Source organism: Pelodiscus sinensis, chromosome 17, assembly GCF_052426305.1.
Source record: "Pelodiscus sinensis isolate ZL-2025 chromosome 17, ASM5242630v1, whole genome shotgun sequence".
Taxonomy (NCBI): domain Eukaryota; kingdom Metazoa; phylum Chordata; order Testudines; family Trionychidae; genus Pelodiscus; species Pelodiscus sinensis.
In genome coordinates, this window is record NC_143068.1 from 17140907 (window position 1) to 17150908 (window position 10002).

Consider the following 10002-nt stretch of genomic DNA (forward strand, 5'->3'; position numbering starts at 1 on the left):
TTTATTACAAAAGGAGGAGGGTTTCACACCAGTATTAAGTCATTAGCATAATTGCCAAGAGTTTGATTACAACTTGCCAATGTTTGGGGGTATAATTTAGCTAATTATCCAACAAGATTATTGCAGTGGGCTAAATATTTTTTAGGGGGAGCAGGACAGATTCAACGTTTCAAATCTGGCTGGCTTGAATTATGTCACAGGTTAGAAATGTTAGTGGCTTTTTCCCCCCATGGACATCCCAATCTGTCAGGTCCTTTGGAAGGATGTAAAAGCTGGTGGTGGGCAAGAGGGGCACATTTTTAGACTAACAATCCCATCTTGCATCCAACATTTAAAACCTAGCCTGGCTAAATAGCTACCTCTCCGCAACCCACTCTGACCCAGGCGCCTCTGCTTGCCTGGCAAACTGAACGCTGGTTTGAAAGCAATTTTTCCTGGTGCTGAAGGTGCATTTGGATTGCTGCTCATTTGCAGGAGAAGCAAATGTTTGTTTATTGTGGCAGAGCCAGACACTGGCATCGAACAGTGCTCGCCTCCGGCTTCTCCGCGCCTGCTTGCGCATGGGAACTGCACGTTTGGGAGCTCTTGTTAAAGGCCTGCAAGGGGCGCTCAGATTTAGATTTAGGTGCGTTAATAGCGGCTGCTTAAAAAACACCCCGACCAAGTGAAGTATCTGCAGATAAAGCAGGACAGGGCGATTTCGCTCCAACTAACTGTTGAAGGCGTTATCTGTCTATCTGGCACGCAGGTGCTGATTCCCAGCAGCGGAATTAAACCCATCAGGCGCAGGGAACCTGCATTACCATTTTTGGTGGAGCTCTTTATTTATTTATTTTAAAGGCCCCTGTCTCCACCCACCCACCCCCTTTCCAGGGCTGTTTCTTTGAAATGCAGCTCGCGACGATTATAACAAGTGCGTTGTGCGGCACTTGGCGTCATTAAGACTAGGAATCTCAATAATAAAAGCCAAGGGGAGCTTAAAGCTCATTTGTATTATAGGGACAAGATGGATCCTAAAAAAAGAGAGAAAAATGCAAAGCATTTAGGGTTGGAGTCAATTCATCTGATCCCTCCAGGGCGATCCAATAGTCTGTATTTCGAGGGGAGAGGCTGGTTATTTTGATGGTAAATTATTCATTTATTCGAGAAATGAATAAATGCACTCTGCTCTGAATGGGAAGGTGGCCTGTGTTAGACTCAGAAATTCATGAAGTCCTGGGGAAGTCCTGTCCAACTGGGTTAGTTTGATCTTGGCAGCCAAGACGCAAAAAAATGAAATCACGTTTCAGATTCTTTTAAAAAAGGGGATTGGAAGGAAATAGTGGTTAAACATGCCAGCAGAACAAAAAAGGCTGAAAAACTAATAACTATGACACCTCCAGCGCGATCTTTCAAATGCCCCCCAAACGGACTCGATCTCTACAAGCAGAACCCATGTTTTCGGAGAGTGGGTGTTATGCAAGGTTCTTTGAATTCAGAATTCTCCACTGAAAACAAATCTCTCTTCAAAAATCAGCTGACACGCAGAAACTAACTCCCCCAACTTCTCTGGTTTTAAACCGTCCGTGCGACGGACTTGCTTTGTGTCACCTGCTTCTTTTGTAGCCTTTGCATTTTTCTCGACACAATTTCACAGAGGTTTAAATGCTTTGCTGTTCGTTTTAATTAAACGGCCTTTTGTTACACCTGTTCTTCTGGGGGGACAAATCGGAAGCTTGATTATTACTAGTCTTGTAAAGGGATCATTGAATGCCACTGAAACAAGGACAAATATATATATTCCGATCCTTTTCGTTTCATTTCACGGAAAAGAGAATAATTTTTTTCCTACAATTCAATGTCGCTCCTAGAAATGACAGAGTACAGTCTTTAGAAAGGTGTGTACCTTTGTAAACACAAGATCGACTGATAGCTCCGTTGAAATGCAACTGATTTGGGGTGGGTTGAGCGATCTAAAAATTATTGTAGCCCTAGTATACAGGCGGAATATTTCATAGCCAAAAGATAGGACCCACTCTCCCCTAGTCTAGTGTAAAACATACAGGTTGGAGCTGACACCCAGTCGCCGCTGGCATGGAGGGAGTAGTTCACTCCAAACACGTAGCTGGAGACTTACGAAAAGTTTCGTTCCTCATTTGAAGAGCCATCTAGCTCTAGCTACTGGCTCGAACTGCGCCGCGAAAGCACAGGGGCTGACGAAGAGAAAGGCCAACAAGCGGTCGACCCGAAAGGTGCCTTTTTACACGTGCTGCAGGCCAGGGAGGGACACGTGGATCCCAATGCAGCGCGGGCTGTTCCGGGCAGGTTTTCTGGCCTTTCTGATGCGCCCGGAGGAACTTTCCCCACGGGGCTGGGTTGGTTTGGTTTCCAACCGGGATGCAGTTTCCAATGAGGGACGGGGAGGCTCACGCAGGTAGGGAGCCGGGAAGAGACAAAGCCTTGCCGCAGGGGATACCCTCCTCTTTACTGCTTCGCTCTTTCTTTCCTTTCGGGAGGGTTCCCACTGGCCTCTGCTCGGGACAATAAAGCCCGGCCAGACCCCCGCACCATGCCCAAGAGGGGCTGGATTTTCCGCTGAGGAAATAGCAGGTCTCCCCTCAGGATCGGGCCCCTGGAGACTTTTCGTGTCATACGAACTGGATCATGGAAGTGCGGTGTCCCTCCCTCCCCACCACCGCCGCCAATACCCCCCAGAAGCAACCGTTGGGGGGACAGCGCTGGCTGGGGAGCGATCCAGGGATTAGTCCGAGGGCGGAGGTCTCAGGGGCGCTGCTGTAGCTGCGGGGGAGGGGGCTGGTTTGCTCCTGGCTCTCCCCCCCGCTACACTCCTCCAGGGCGCGTCTCCGTGGCTCGGAGCGCAGGGGGAGCGGCGCGGCAGGCGGATCCGGGGCGGGGAAGGGCTCTCCGCAGCCAGAGCCCGCGCCTCAGTCGAGCCTGCCCAGCAGAGCCACTGGCCGCCCGGCGGGGGCTGGAGCGGGTCCGCTGGCGGGCAGCGCCCTACGCGTGCGCTCCTGCCCGTGAGCCAGCCCCAGCCTGGCACCTAAGGACACACATTCCAGCCCTTGGATCCCGGGAGCCTGCCCCGCTGCGCCAGCCACCCCGAGCGGCGCGCCCGAGCAAGTGGCGGTGTCTCGCCACCGACAGCCTGGGAGCCCAGGGCTTTCCCACGCTGCGGGCTTGGGTCCCCCCATCCAGCGCTTCTGCCAAGTGCACCTGAAACACTCCTCTGCCCCCCGGCTTCTCGGCCTCGCCCGCTGCCCACGCGCGCCCTGTCACACTTCCCACTGCAACACGTTGTCTTTCGTGGTGCAGATGATCTCCCCTCCCCAAGAGTTCCTGTGTCCCAGTTGAAAGAGGGCATAAGGCTCGTGGAGGGGCATTTATGTCCTCCCCTCCCCCCGCAGGGGGCTACATTTTAAGCAGCGTCCTTCCGCGCGAGCATAACTCCCGCGCTTGGAGACGCTCCCTGGCTGGGATTCAGCGAGGAAGAGTGAAGGAGGTTTCCCCAAATCAGAGGGTTCCCCCCCCCCTCTCCTCCCGCTCGGATCAGGACACGTGCCTGGCTAGGGGGATAGGCCCAGACTTGGGGCAGCTTCTTATGTTCTGTGGTAACTTTTCGTGTCGGAAAAAAACCGCTTCGAGCTCTCTCCCCGCAGCGTTTACACAAGGAAGCCACGTGGGAAATTGTTGATTGAGATGCGAGTGGAGAGCAGGTGGGAATGCCCAAGTCCTTAGCGAATGAGGGAAGGCAAATCTCTCCAGGTAGGTTGCTTGGTTCAGTTTTAAAAGGGATTTTAACACCGTTTTTATTAGAATGACTTCCCCATCTCTCTACCTCATTATTTTATTATTTCAAAGCTTTTCCCCACCCCCAGCTTATTCCCATAGCCTACATTGTACATGTGCATTGAAATTAGCTGCACCTGAGATCTGATTTTTTTTCTGGTGTAAGTGGCTTTGTTAATTTCATTATGATCTTCAGAAAACCACATGAACCCCTTAGAATAACGGCCTCCTGGTAGCCATGTGTCTTATATTGAGCAAGTACCCCATTTTTCCCGATGATTACCCCCCCAATTTTCAGAACGGTTCCCCATATTCCCTATGAACCAGTCTGACTTTTACCTTGCTGTTCACAGAGTTGGCCAAATTCCAACACTAAAAACCATCCCAGGTCCTCACATTTGTCAAAAAGACTCTAAATAACTAACTATCGGGGTAATTTTAATTAAAAAAAACCAGTTTCTCCGGGTCTCAAAATATTTGACATAGATCAGAGTGGACATGCTGCAGATTCCAAGTTTGTAAATATCTCCTTGTGTGGATGACAGTGATTTGGTTACATCATCCATTTCATTTCTCCACAATAAAAAGAAAAAGACAATGAAGAACAGATTTTGAGTCATTGGGGGGGGGAGGGGATGGTTTAAAATCATAGTAGTTTATGGAGGCTGTAAGATTCCTTTCTATTTTCAAGGTCAAAACAAACTGTCAAACTACAAACTGGGGCACCTATGTTATAATGAAGGATTAACAAACCCACAACACTGCCTAGGTAGTCTTTCCTAAGAAATACTATTTAGCAATGTCTCCAGTGGCCTGTATCCACTGGTTTTATTGTTAGCATTAAAACATGCATTCTACTTTAGGTATTGGTCATAATTCGACATGCACATACAACCCCATATGTGCACATGAGGCTTTACAGCGAGAGAGAGAAACAAACAAACAAAAAACCCAGTCCCTAACACCAGGATCTTCCTCTGGAGACTAGGTACAATATGACATGACAGGGAGGTATGTCTTAGAGCAGTGGTCTCCAACCTTTTTACACCTAAGATCACTTTTTTAAATCTCAGAACAGGCGAAGATCTACTGCCCCGCCCCTTCCTTGAAGTCCGGCTCTCTCTATTCTCCTCCTGTCCATCACTTGCTATCCCCAGCCCTTACTTACACACTCTGATAAACAGTTTCTTTTTAAATTAAGCGATATATAAAATTAAAATAATATGTTTATAGTTATGAAATAAATGGTCTGTTTTTTATTAATGCTATTTAAATCCAAAATGAAGCATTTATAATTATACATTTTGTGGGGACAGAGTTCTGAGGCTGGGGGCAGGGGAGAGGGAAGAGGACAGGGTTCTGCAGCAGGGGACAGGGGAGTGGGGACAGAGTTCAGGGAGTGGGGATGGGAATGGGGACAGAGTTCTGTAGCTAGGGACAGGGGAGTGGGGAGAGGGGACAGGGTGCCAGTGACAGCAGAAAGTCCCCTGTATCTGCCTCGTCCCAGGATTCCCCCCCCCCCACACACACACACAGAGCGAAGCCAGCACATGCCTCCTCCAGGCCCGACCCCCCCCCCGCAGCGCAGGGAAACACCCCCCCGCCGCGGTGGGGCCAAACCCCCCTTCCATGGTGCGGCCTGGCCCATCCCCCCCTTCCCCTCTCTTCCTGCAGCACGGCCAACCCCCGTGGGCACCTTCCCTGGGGCCAAACCCCCTTCCTGTGGCGCAGTGCGGCCAACCCCTGCAGGCGCCTGCCCCAGGGTCAAACCCGCCTCCCACGGCACGGCACAGCTCAGCACGGCCAACCCCTCCCGCAGTACGGCCAACCCCCGCATGCACCTACCCCGGGGCCAAACCCCCCTCCTGCGGCGCAGCGCAGCCCAGCCCATCCCAGCCCCCACTCCCACAGTGCGGCCAAACCCCGGGGCCGACCCCTGCTCCCGCAGCACAGGGAAACCCCTGCGCTCAACTCACCCCTCGGGCGCCGGCAGTGCAGGGAAGCCTCCACACTCCTCCTTCAGGACTGACGCCCCCTCCCCCAGCACACAACAGCGTTGTGGGAGGGGAGCAGCCCATGCACTTCTGGAACCCCCGGAAGTGACACGGGCTTCCGACAGGACTTCCATCCACTTTGCAGGAAACCAACACTACACTAGAGGTAGGTAGTGGGGCTTCTCGGGGGTGGGGGGAAAATGCGGGAGTGGGGTTGCCCAAACACCTCGCGATCGACTGGTCAAGGCCTCGCGATTGACCAGTCGATTGCAATCGACCGGTTGGTGACCACGGTCTTAGAGACAAGGGAATGCCTTGCAGCTGCTTGAAGGATCTGTGAGAAGTCCCTTTGCTTTCCTCCTGTGGCAAATGTCCAGTGAGAGAAGTGACCAAGGAAAGGATGGTGGAAGGAGGTGTTTACTGCAGAATTGTTCTTAGGGAGGTAACTAGTTTACAGATTCCAGAGCAGATTTGGGAATCTAAAGGGCCTGGATTCTTCTCACCCAGCCTCTGCCACTGGCGCTTTGGATGGCTTTGAACAAGTTGTATCACTTGTCTGAACCTTGGTTTCCCCATCTGCAAAATTGGGATAATAATTCAGTTATATCCCATAAGAAGTGTGAAGGTTAATTGATGTGGCTCCTGTGCTTTGAAAACAATGAACAGTCCTGTGGCACCATAGGGCACATATACACATCAGGGCAAAAGTCAAATTAATCTACACAACTTCAGCTACGTCAATTGCATAGCTTAAATTGAAATAACTTAATTCAGCTTTTGGCGCTGTCTACACAGCAGGAAGTCGAAGGAAGAACATTTTTCCTTTGACTTCCCTTACTCCTTGTGAAATGAGAGTTACAGGCATCAGAATAAGAAATCCTCCAGTTTGACATTATTTTGAAATAATGGCTTGCTGTGTAGACGTGCTTTTTGTTATTTTGGAATAACACCAGTTATTCCACAATAATGCTGCTATGTAGACATTCCCTTAGAGACTAACAAAATTATATATAGTATCATAAGCTTTCTTTTAACTGAAGTGTTGGAGCATAAGCTTTCGTGGGCAAAGACCCACTTCGTCAGTTGCATCTGACCAAGTGGGTCTTTGTCCACAAAAGCTTATGCTCCTACTCTTCAGTTAGTCTATAAGATGCCACAGGACTCCTCGCCGCTTTTGCTGATTCAGACTAACACGGCTACCCCTCTGATACTTAAAGCTTTCTTTTGTGGGCAAAACCCACCTTCTGATGAGCTTGACTGGAGTGGTGCTTTGAACACTCAGTGCTAAAGATTATGAGACTGCCTATTCTTTCAGACCAGTGGTTCCCAAACTTTTTGGCATCATGCCCCCCTTTTTGATTTTTGAAAAACCCTCATGCCCCTCTCCCAGAATAACAGCAAAACTTGTTGAGAAAAAAAAAAATTGAGTGGGGCAGCAAAACTTGATGGGGGAGGAAAGGGAGGCTGGGTTGCCTCGTGCCGCCCCCCCCCCTGGAATTTCTGGGAACCCATGTTTTAGACCATTCCATTCAGTATAGCAAAAGCACAAGCACACTGCACCTAGCTAGCACAGGTTCAGCTTCCATATAGTCACACTAATTCCCTCTGCCATTGTTTGCCAGAAGGTTGATTGGAGGAGGGTAGTTCCTGTTCCTGTTCTGTGAATGTGACCCACCCCGCTCAACTCCTTACCTCAGGCTCCACCATAAAAAACACATTCCACAGAAAAAGGATGACAGCAATAAATATGAAATCAGGATCCCAATATTTAGTATAACTCCTTTGGGGGCAGAGAGTTTTTCTTCTTGCTATCAGCAAAGAGTCTAATGGCCATGAGATACAGCCTCATTTGCAATTTAAAAAAAATCAATCCGGGATGGACCATACATTCCTAGAGTCAATTTGTTTCTGTTACAATCAGGATGACAGTGCTAAGCAGAGACGACAGTACCGAGAAAGAATTTCAGTATTTCCTATTTCAGATATCAAACCTGAAATGAACAGAAAAATCACTAATATCCCCTGTCCAGACCTTAGCTAACATAACTGCTCCAGTTACCCACTTCTTTTACAACAGGAACCTGCATGTTTCCCAGATGAAACTAAACTCATTCCTATAACAATTCTCATTAAACTCCCCCTTTATAAAATTCCATGGCTTTCAAGGCTTATTTTGCCAATGAATCAAAAGCAGCCTAGTCAATGATGCACTAGAGTCCTGATCCAACACCCAGTGACTTCACTGAACATAGACTGAGGCTCTGTATTGTCCTGGATTTTCAGGAAGTCTTTGATAACCATGGAGATGGACTAAAAGAGCTAAGGGTATTTTCCTCCTCCAAACGGTATGACTTGATACACCTTCAGGAACATTTTTCCAGGGTGTCTTTTAAAAAAAAAATCCAGCCATGCACACACATTTTGCTTAAGGATATTAAAGTAAGAATAGATACATCAGTTTACATACTTCCAAAGACGGATAGGGCAAACACTGGATATAATAATTTAAAAATCACCTTTGGTCTCCATTTAGGGGGGTTTATAGAGATTATGAGGTATGAAGGTTATCTGCAGTAGCAAGCAACTGGGTTACCATGTAATTTTTTTTTAGTTGATTATTTCTCCTCTAGACAGTTGTACTAAAAATCACTTCTCCTCTCAGTGGTACTGCTTCCAACTTCTTGTGATCTCATAACCTGCTAGATGTCTAATCATCCATGAGGACCCACCTGTGAATACAGGTGTGGAATCTCCAGCACTGGAGATTTTTGAGCATGTTAAGCAAACACATGTCGGGGTGTTCTTGATGGTACTTGATCCTGCCATGAATGTAAGGGACTGGACTTCATGACCTCAGGAGGTTCCTTCCATTTCCAGTAATCAGTGATTCCATTTTAACACCTAAAAAAGAAAAAAGCAGGAATGACAATGTCTTTAAAGTCTCAAGGGACTAACCATGTTGGTCTGTTTCTCTCTCTCTCTCTCTCTCTCTCTCTCTCTCTCTCTCTATATATATATATATAGAGAGAGAGAGAGAGAGAGAGAGAGAGTTAGTCTCTAAGGTGCTACAGAACTACTCATTTTTAAAGTATCATGAGCTTTGGAAGCTCATCTGAAGAAGTGGGTTTTGCCCACGAAAGGCCATGATACTACATCTACTTTTGTTAGGGTGCCACAGGACTACTCATTGTTTTTAATGTCTTTAAATATGCATACAGAAAACAAAGGCATTGGAGGCTTTTTATTAATCACAAAGCAGCAAAAACCAGCACAAGTACATTGTTTTCGTTTGTGTATCATCATGAATGGATTAACACAGGTGTTTGTTTAATTGCGATCCTCAGGAAAAATGCACAGTTCTCAGTGGCACCATACAGCCATCTTTGTGGCATATTGCTCCATTATTGATCCACCAATGAGCTGTAACATGGTAGGAAATGGCAGGAAGAATCAGAGCTACGTGAAAAAAATGTTCACTGCTGGCAAAAATGACATCAATAAAAACCTAACACCTATCGCACTGTGTCATTTATAATCACACTAATCAGGCACAAGTGAAGAAGTGCTGTCCGCATCAAGCATCATACAATATCAAGCCCCAGCGGAAAGTCTTCCCGCGCCTCCAAACATGCTTCTTGCTGCATTTTCTAAACAGTTGATACTGCAGGTGTATTTAAAAGCAGAGACAGGAATTCCATCAATTATATCACATGGTTATTACAGAGCAAATACATTAAATGCATAGGGTGTTTTTTAAGTGACTCGCTTTTTCATGCAAAATTGTGTGCACGGATTTCATGGAGAATAATTGTGACTAGATGCACAAATCAGGAACTTGAATTCATATGCTAATTTGGGATTCTAGAAAACAATTATGCTGCTCCCCTTGGTGCATCAAAAGCAGACTATCTGGGCACACTATTGTTGGTGCATGTGTTTCCATGTGACTTTGGATGTACAAATGAGTTTCCTTGTGTTGAAAAATTATTCCACGTGTTATTCAGTAATTAAACTGATGCAACCTCAATCAAGCAGGCTCCAATTCAAACCTTGATTCAGGCATACATTCTGCAAGTCTGTAAATGTGTGTCTACATTAGTATTTTCCCTCCCATACGATTTCCCAGAATTGTAAGTGCAGCAATGAATTAGTGGCAGCAGCTATAGGAGCACTAATAAAGGTGGGCAGTTGCTGTTTTAACCTGCCATGTTCTCCAACCCTA